Below are 9,097 nucleotides of genomic sequence, written 5' to 3'. Positions count from 1 at the left end.
TGTAGGGCAGAGTGGGACTAAAATTAGAAAAAACGTTTATTGAGTTTTGGCAATTGTTTTAATAATCACAACGTTGAAGCAATGCAATAATTGAGAAAAACATTTTTTCTGTTTTTGTCCGACACTGTCCCACAGTGCCTACCTTTAATCCTACACATATAAAAATATGTATGAATATAATACAAGAAAATTTTTTTTGTAATAAGTATTGTGAGTAATTCAATTTAATTAATTTAATTTTTATTTGTATTTTGCAATGAGTTTGCAAAAATAATATTTGAAAATTTAAGAGAAAAAAGATATGAGTGTAATATAAAATATTACATTTTAATGAGTATGAAGAGTTAGTGTCAAAAATGAAAATGTGAATATAATATGAAATGTGTTTTCATTTTATTAAAGAAAATTGAAAAATATTAAATATTAAGCGAATTGAAAATATTAAGCTAATTTTAATAATGTAAAATTTTTGCACACCATACCAGTTACTGCTTGGCTCGATTTACCGCTTGCTGTACCAGTTGTTCTACTGCTGCGCTGCGCGTTCTGCCACTGCGTGTACTGTACTGCTGATGCTGCTGCTCTTGGATGGCGTCACTTATTTTTTCCGCTATTCAGTTCGTACGGTGGTTTGCCGTTATTGATGTGGCGTGGCTAGTGCCGTTTGTTTTTTCACCAAGAATTTGGTACAGTTTTACTGAAATTTTGTTTTTGTTGTTTTAAGTGTAAATGTTAAATTATGTATTATTTCTGCTGCCGTTTAGTTTCTTTTATTATTAGTAAAAACAATTTCTTATTATTTCCGTTTTTTAATTAGTTTTTGTATTATACGTGTCTATATGTTCTTTAAATGTCTTTTAAATTATGATAATTTTCCACTAGCCACTGCCATACACCACCAACACTGACTTTCCTTGTAAATTTTAATAATTTTTCGTTGTTGATTTAAATGTTCGTATTTTTTTTGTAATTTTTTGTTGATTTTGTATTTTTTTTTTTTTTTGTAGAGATTCTTTTTTTTTTTAAATGTTTTGTAATTTTTTTGTAATGGTTTTTCAAATTTTTGTATTTTTTTTTGTAATTTTTTAAAGTTTTCGAAAGAACGTTTTTTTTTGTAAAAATTTTTCGTTTTTTAAATTTTTTTGTAAGAGTTTTGCATTTTTATATATTTTTTTGTGATGGTTTTTAAATTTTGTAATTTTTTTTTGTAGATTTTTAAGTGGTATTAAAATTTTTTTTGTAAGGTTTTTGTAAGTTTTGTATTTTTTTTTTTTTTTTGATTTTTATGTTTTTTTTTTGTTTTTTGTAGATTTTTAAATTTTGTGTAAATTAAATTTTAATTCTTTAGATAAAAAAATTTTTTTTTGGTTAATTCATTTTTAATAAATTTTTGATTTTAAAGTTTTAGCCTTTTAACTTTTTAAAATTTTAAGCTCTTTTTTTTTTTCTTTTTGATTTTAAGTTTTTAAGAGGCCGACCTCTTCGCGCCTATGGCCGCCATTGCAAGTCCTGTCGCGGTCGCCATTTAAGGTTGGCCTTTTGACGAATACCATTTTTTTTGGTATTGGGATATACTCACGCTTGGTCGTGGGTATGCAGCCCACTGTGCACACACACACACCGCACTTACGCTAAACTTTTATTCTTTTCGTTTCTTCTCTTTTTGTTAAACAAATGAAATCGTTTTTTTAATTTTTTTTAACACATAGTTTTTCTTTTATTCACAACTTAGTTCGATCCGTAAATCCTTTTAATTATAAACTAGTTTCCTTTTTGTACAACCTTATTTAAAACAAACTTTTAGTTATTTACGTATTTTATATTCTCTGTTGACTGTCCTTTTAACTGTACACAACTTATAACTTTTTCTTTTTTCTGATTTTTAATTTCGCGTCTATTGTGTGTGCCGGTATACTAGCAACTATCTTTTCAGTCCGCCGGCTCAATTCAAAAAAAGGTAAAATGTACCCACGCTGCGTTGCCAATTTTCCTATCGCTGAATGCCATTGCCACTGCTGAGTACAATTGGCATTGCTGTTCAGCAACAGCTGACGGCGATGCCACTTGCACGCAGGGGTGTGTTTTGTTGCGTAAAGGCGGGCAACGCGGTGCGGTTATAGTATGTATGTATATGATGATTAATTTGTTTACGTACATACAAGTGTGGCAGCTTGCTTTATTGTTGTTGTGGCTTTATTTACTTAGTATCAGATTAGTGATGTGGGTTTCACTTAGTGTTACTAAAATTCGTCACAATATGTTGCGCTGGCAACCCTTTGACAGAATTGCGCTACACAACCCCTTGAATTGATTTGGTGTTTTAGTCGCCTCTTATGACAGATGTACCTACCGCAGGTATATCCTAAGCCTCCTAACCCGCTGGAGGGGGGGGGGGGGGGGGACCTGTGGATGATATATATGAACTCTACTAAAAGCGACTACTTGCTACTTTCTCATACTAAATCTGGTGCCACGCCAAAAATGCTTAAACGTTTAATGAAAAGTACTGCACTGCTAAGGGACCAGAGCCTACGTATGTGCTTGTATATAGGTCCACATATTATTATGGTGAGTTGGCACTGTAGTTGTTGTTGTATTAATGATAAATACACTCCCCGAAGGCTTTGGGAAGTGTTATCGATGTTGATGGTCCTTTGCCGGATATAGATCCGGTACGTTCCGGTAACAAATCACCATTAAGTTACTAGCCCGACCATCTCGGGAACGATTTATATGACACACTTTAAACCTTCTAGGCCATCACACCCTCCCCACCCCCTAGTTCCAAGATGAACTTGGTCCCGCCAGTGCCTCGGCTGTTAATGAAATATGATTCGCCACGGGTAGATGAGGTTGACAATTGCGCTGTAGAAGCTATATGTCATCCTCCCAGCAGATCCTTGCAGCGGGACTGCGCCATATTCTCCTGCTACGGGAAGGTATCGCAGCCTAATTTAAATGTGACGCCAGAAGGCGGTGTCCAGTCAGAATACCAGAATACGCTTGGTCGATCATGTGCACCTCTCGCCTTCTCTTAATCTCGCCTAGTCTAATTGGGACGTCTACGTAGCAAACTTCAAGGGATGCGCCCTCTCTAGCTAGTTCATCTGCCTTTTTATTCCCATCTATTCCCATATGCCCTGGGACCCAATATAGATGTATGCTTCTCCCTGCCCCGAATCTCTCCAGAGGACTCCATGACAGCTTACTGTGTAGGATGATTCCTAAATATTTTGGGCAAGGTTTCTCCTTTAGGGTCACCCCTCCTAACTTAGGCCCCAATTTGGGACCTTGTACCTCTTTGTAAACAAGACCATATCCGTCTTACGTCATCTGCGTAAGCCGTAAGTTTTACGGGTCCCTCATTGAAACGCCTGAGCAGTTGCTTGATGACCAGTGTCCACAGCAGAGGTGATAGCACCCCTCCCTGCGGGGTGCCCCTGTCCACTGATTTCGTGACCTCGTACAATCCCCATTGTGATGTAATATTCCTGCAATTTAACGTGCAGCCGATCCATGTGGTTAAGGCTGAATGTACTTTAATATAATTAGGACCATCCATAATCGCCCATTTAGAAACATTGTTGAAAGCCCCGGCAATGTCTAAGAAGACTTCTAGAGCATATTCCTTATATTCCAGCGCTTTCTCTATGCTTATTACCATCCTATGCAATGCGGTGTCTAATGACTTACCTTTGGTCTACGCATGTTGTGTTGTGAAGAGGAGCTTTTCATCCACGTTGGACCTTATGTACACATCTATCAGCCACTTAAAGGTTTTGAGCAGAAATGATGCTAAGCTAATGGGTCTATAGTCTTTGGGATACACGTGACAGATCTTCCCCGCCTTTGGTAGGAAAGCTACACTAGCAGTTCTCCAAGAGTGCGGTACATGATTCAGTCTTATGCACCCATCGAATAATATATTTAGCCATTCCTCTACCGTTCTACTTGAAACTTTTAACATGGCCGGGAATATACCATCTGGGCCCGGCGATTTAAACTTAGAAAACGTCTTCACCGCCCATTCGATCTTGGTATCGGTCACCAAGCCCGGCACTACCCGCTACGTGATCGAAGTGTGATTGCTGTCTGCTTACTTACTTACTTAATTGGCGCTCAACCGTCTAAACGGTTATGGCCGTCCAACAAGGCGCGCCAGTCGCTCCTTCGCTCCGCCAACCGGCGCCAATTGGTCACAACAAGGGAGTTTAAATCGCCTTCCACCTGGTCCTTCCAACGGAGTGGGGGCCGCCCTCTACCTCTGCTTCCATAGGCGGGTTCCGATAGAAACACTTTCTTGGCCGGAGCATCATCTTTCATTCGCATAATGTGGCCTAGCCAGCGCAGCCGCTGCGTTTTAATTCGATGGAATATGTTGATGTCTGCGTATAGCTCGTACAGCTCATCATTAAATCTTCTTCGGTACTCGCCATCGCCAACGCGTAGAGGTCCATAAATCTTTCGAAGAACTTTTCTCTCGAACACTCCCAAAGACGCTTCATCCGCTGTTGTCATGGTCCATGCTTCTGCCCCATATAGCAGGACGGGTACGATAAGTGACTTGTAGATTATGATTTTCGTTCGCCGAGAGAGGACTTTACTTTTCAATTGCCTACCTAGTCCAAAGTAGCATTTATTGGCAAGAATGCTTCTTCGCTGGATTTCAGTGCTGATGTTTTTGCTAGTGTTGATGCTGGTTCCCAAATAAACGAAGTCTTTTACTATTTCGAAATTATGGCTGCCAACAGTAGCGTGGTTGCCAAGGCGCATATGCGCTGACTCTTTGCTCGATGACAGCAGGTACTTCGTTTTGTCCTCATTCACCATCAAACCCATCTTTACCGCTTCTTTTTCCAGCTTGGAGTAAGCAGAACTAACAGCGCGGGTGTTTAGGCCGATGATATCAATGTCATCAGCATATGCCAGTAATTGCACGCTTTTATAGTATATTGTTCCAGTGCGGTTAAGTTCTGCAGCTAATATAATTTTCTCCAGCATCAAATTAAAGAAATCGCACGATAGGGGGTCACCCTGTCTGAAACCTCGTTTAGTTTCGAACGGCTCAGAGAGGTCCTTCCCAATTCTGACTGAGCTGATGGTGTTGCTCAACGTCATTTTGCACAGCCGTATAAGTTTTGCGGGGAAACCAAATTCAGACATAGCGGCATATAGGCAGCTCCTTTTCGTGCTGTCGAAGGCGGCTTTAAAGTCGACGAAGAGGTGATGTGTGTCGATTCTCTTTTTACGGGTTTTTCCAAGATTTGGCGCATTGTGAAAATCTGGTCGATGGTAGATTTACCAGGCCTGAAGCCGCACTGATAAGGTCCAATCAGCCGGTTCACGGTGGGCTTCAATCGTTCGCACAATACACTTGAAAGGACCTTATATGCGATACTAAGGAGGCTGATTCCATGATAGTTGGTGCATTTTGCAGTATCCCCCTTCTTGTGGACTGGGCAAAGAACACTTAGATTCCAACCGTCGGGCATGCTTTCGTCCGCCCATATTTTGCTAAGAAGCTGCTGCATGCGCCTTACCAACTCCTCGCCGCCGAACTTGAATAGCTCCGCAGGCAATCCATCAGCGCCCACGGCCTTGTTGTTTTTCAATCTGGTTATTGCTATTCTAACTTCGTCATAATCGGGCGGGAGGACATATATTCCATCATCATCGATTGCGGGATCGGGTTCTTCATCTCTGCGCGGTGAATTGCTGCCTCCATTTAGGAGAGCAGAGAAGTGTTCCCTCCATAATCTAAGCACTCTCTGGAATTCAGTTACCAGGTCGCCGTTTTCATTCCTACAGGAGTTTGCCCCGGTCTTAAAACCTACCGTCTGTCGACGTATTTTTTGGTAGAATTTTCGGGCGTTATTCCTGGTGGCTAGCAGCTCAAGCTCCTCGCACTCACGCCTTTCTACTTCTGCTTTTTTCTTCCTGAAAAGGCGTCTCGCTTCCCTTTTCAACTCACGATAGCGTTCACACACTCCTCTTGTCGCGCTCGCTTTTAACGTAGCCCTGTAGGCAGCGTCTTTTCTTTCGGTTGCAACGCGGCATTCTTCATCATACCAGTTGTTTTTTCGTGGCCGCCGGTAACCAATTTTTTCCTCGGCGGCAGTATGAAGTGCTTTGGATATATGCTCCCACTGCTCCTGTATTCCTTCAGGATGAGTTGTGCCCTCAGAGAGCAGGTGTGAGAGTCGAGTTGCGAAATCATTGGCAGTCTGTTGTGATTGAAGCTTTTCGACGTCTAGCTTTCCTTGTGTTTTTTGTTCCTTGTTTTTAGCCGCGTTGAGGCGGGTGCGTATTTTGGCTGCAACGAGATAATGGTCCGAATCGATGTTAGGTCCTCGGATCGTTCGCACATCTAAAACACTGGAGGCATGCCGTCCGTCTATCACAACGTGATCGATCTGATTGCGAGTATTTCGATCAGGACAGCTATGTAGATTGATGTATCTTTTTATGCATGAACCTCGTGCTTGATATGACCATGTTTCGAGCACCGGCAAGGTCAATCAGCCTCAGTCCGTTAGGAGAAGTTTCATTGTGTAGGCTGAACGTTCCGACTGTAGGGCCAAAAACACCTTCTTTGCCCACCCTGGCGTTAAAGTCGCCAAGCACGACTTTTATATCATGACGGGGGCAGCGCTCGTATGTGCGTTCTAATTGTTCATAAAAAGTGTCTTTCACGTCATCGTCTTTTTCCTCTGTCGGCGCATGGGCGCAGATGAATGATATATTAAAAAATCTTGCTTTTATTCGAATAGCGGCAAGACGCTCGTCCACAGGCGTGAACGCCAGCACTTGGCGACAAAGTCTCTCTCCCACCACGAATCCGACGCCGAAACTGCGCTTATTCGCATGGCCACTCCAATATATGTCACAATTTTTGATCTTCTTTCTTCCTTGCTTCGTCCAACGCATTTCTTGGATGGCGGTGATGTCAGATTTTGCTTTGATGAGGACATCAACCAGCCGGGCATCTGCACGAATCCCATTCAGGGAGCGGACGTTCCAGGTGCATGCCCTCAATTCATTGTCCTTCAAACGTTTGCCATGGTCGTCATCAATAGAGAGTGTATTTATCCGAGGCTTGTTGTTATATTTCATTGGAGTATGGTTTTACGTGGCGGGTCCCAAGCCCAGCGCACAACCCGCTCAGCGGGGTTGAAAATATTAGTTGGCACGTTTATATAGCGAGCCGCTTGCTCCAAGACAGACGCCCGCTTGCAGCCGCACCTAGAGGTGTACATACGCTGCCGATGAAATCTCCCCCGGCTAGCCCTTAAACCGATTATGTCAGAGTGGCCTAGCCAGGTTGTCGCCTTCTCACATTAGCTCACCGCTAAACGGGTGTTTAGCGGCTACCCAGAGGATACTTGGCCGCAAGCGACCGGCTGTAGTGAGCTGCTTGAACCGCATGCAAAATAATCGCTCTGGCCATTCCCAGGTGAATGGCGGTCAGAAGCTTTCCCCACTTTCGTGGACTTCTACACACGGCCCCACCCTCCGCAAATGCTGTCTGCTGGCTCTTCTAAATCATCTCCCGATGGGAAATGTGTATCGAAAAGCACCTTAAGGGACACCTCACTATTACGTGACCATTCCCCGTTCTCTTTCTTTGTTAGTCCCTGGATTATGTTTCCCCTTGCCAGGACATTTTTCAACCGTGCTGTTTCGCTGGAGCACTCTATGTCCGTACAAAAACTTTTTCATGAGATTCTCTTCGCCCTGGAAATTTAACGCTTGTAGATCCTCAGTTGATCCCCGTACTCGTCCCGACACACTTCGCTTTCTACGGTCTTTGCTAGCTCAAACATTTCTTTTACTTGTCTTCTTAGAAAACTTAGCTCATTGATCCACCATGGCCGCTTTGCCTTTTCTGTGAGTATTCTTAGAGGGCAAGCTCTGTTATACGCAGTCATAAGCGTATTTGTTGGGAATTCATTAGACCTCCACGTTGGCAACTTCTTTGGGTTGTCCCAGTTTTGTTTCTACCTGTTTCTGGAATTTTGTCCAGTTCGTTGACCTAGGGTTTCTAAAGGTTCCTCCCTCCTCTATGCTCTTTAGGGGGATGCTGAATCTGATATACGCATGGTCTGAGAAGGATGTTCTTTCAAGAACCATCCAATCATACCTTGATATATCACGTTCGGAGCTCAGTATAATATCAAGAACATTGCTGGATGTTGGACAAATTTATGTAGGGACACTTACCCTGTTGGCTATCTGCAAATTGGTTTGCAGAATGTAACAATATAGATATTCGCCTCTCTTGTTCGTACCTCCTCCTCCCCACGCATTGTGGTGTGTATTTGCATCCGCGCCTATGACCAACCGCCCTTTGTGCCCTCCGTCCTGTACTAGCCTCTTGCACTTCATCGGTGGAACCTCCGCAGTATAGGCCATGCAGCAGGATACCAGGATAAATGTCTGTTTATTCTTTTGCTCCACGGCCACAACTACTAGGTCCTCAGTTGTGTAATTAGGCAGCATATATGAATGCAGCTGTTTACTTACCATGACTACAGCTCGCACCCGTCCTTCCGTTTGCGCGTAGTAGACGCCAAATTCCCTCGCGCTAAGTCCAGAAATCTTTCCTTCCGATGAGAGCCAGGGCTCCTGGATCAGCGCCACGTAAAACGAACCCTCCTTAAGGGTTAGAAGAAGTTCGTTCGACGCCACTTTACTGTGTTGGAAGTTTATCTTTAAGACTCGCAGCACCATTGGGCTGTTTGTTCCCCCTCCAGCACCTTCGCCGTGACGTCTTCTCCATCCCCTTGCCCTTTTGGTTTAGATTATTCTCTATTTACGGTGGATGTAAGAAAATATTTTGTATTTTAATTTATTGAATAATTTGGGAAACATTAAAACAACGTAACATCTGTGAGCGCGGCTTTGATTCCTAAAGTCTCTTTGTTGATCGTAATATTAGTAAGTTGTACTCACAAAGAATGGCATGGTAGTTAATATTTTTGAGGACAACAGTTGGCAACATTTGGTAACATTTGGTTTCACAAATTTTTACTAGGGTTAAAGTTAAAAGAAATTAGTTCAGTGGCAATTGGTTTAACTGCAGGCATGATGGGCTTAC

The sequence above is a fragment of the Eurosta solidaginis genome, unplaced genomic scaffold, assembly GCF_040869045.1.
Source record: "Eurosta solidaginis isolate ZX-2024a unplaced genomic scaffold, ASM4086904v1 ctg00001137.1, whole genome shotgun sequence".
Classification (NCBI taxonomy): domain Eukaryota; kingdom Metazoa; phylum Arthropoda; class Insecta; order Diptera; family Tephritidae; genus Eurosta; species Eurosta solidaginis.
Note: the sequence above shows the minus strand (reverse complement) of the source record.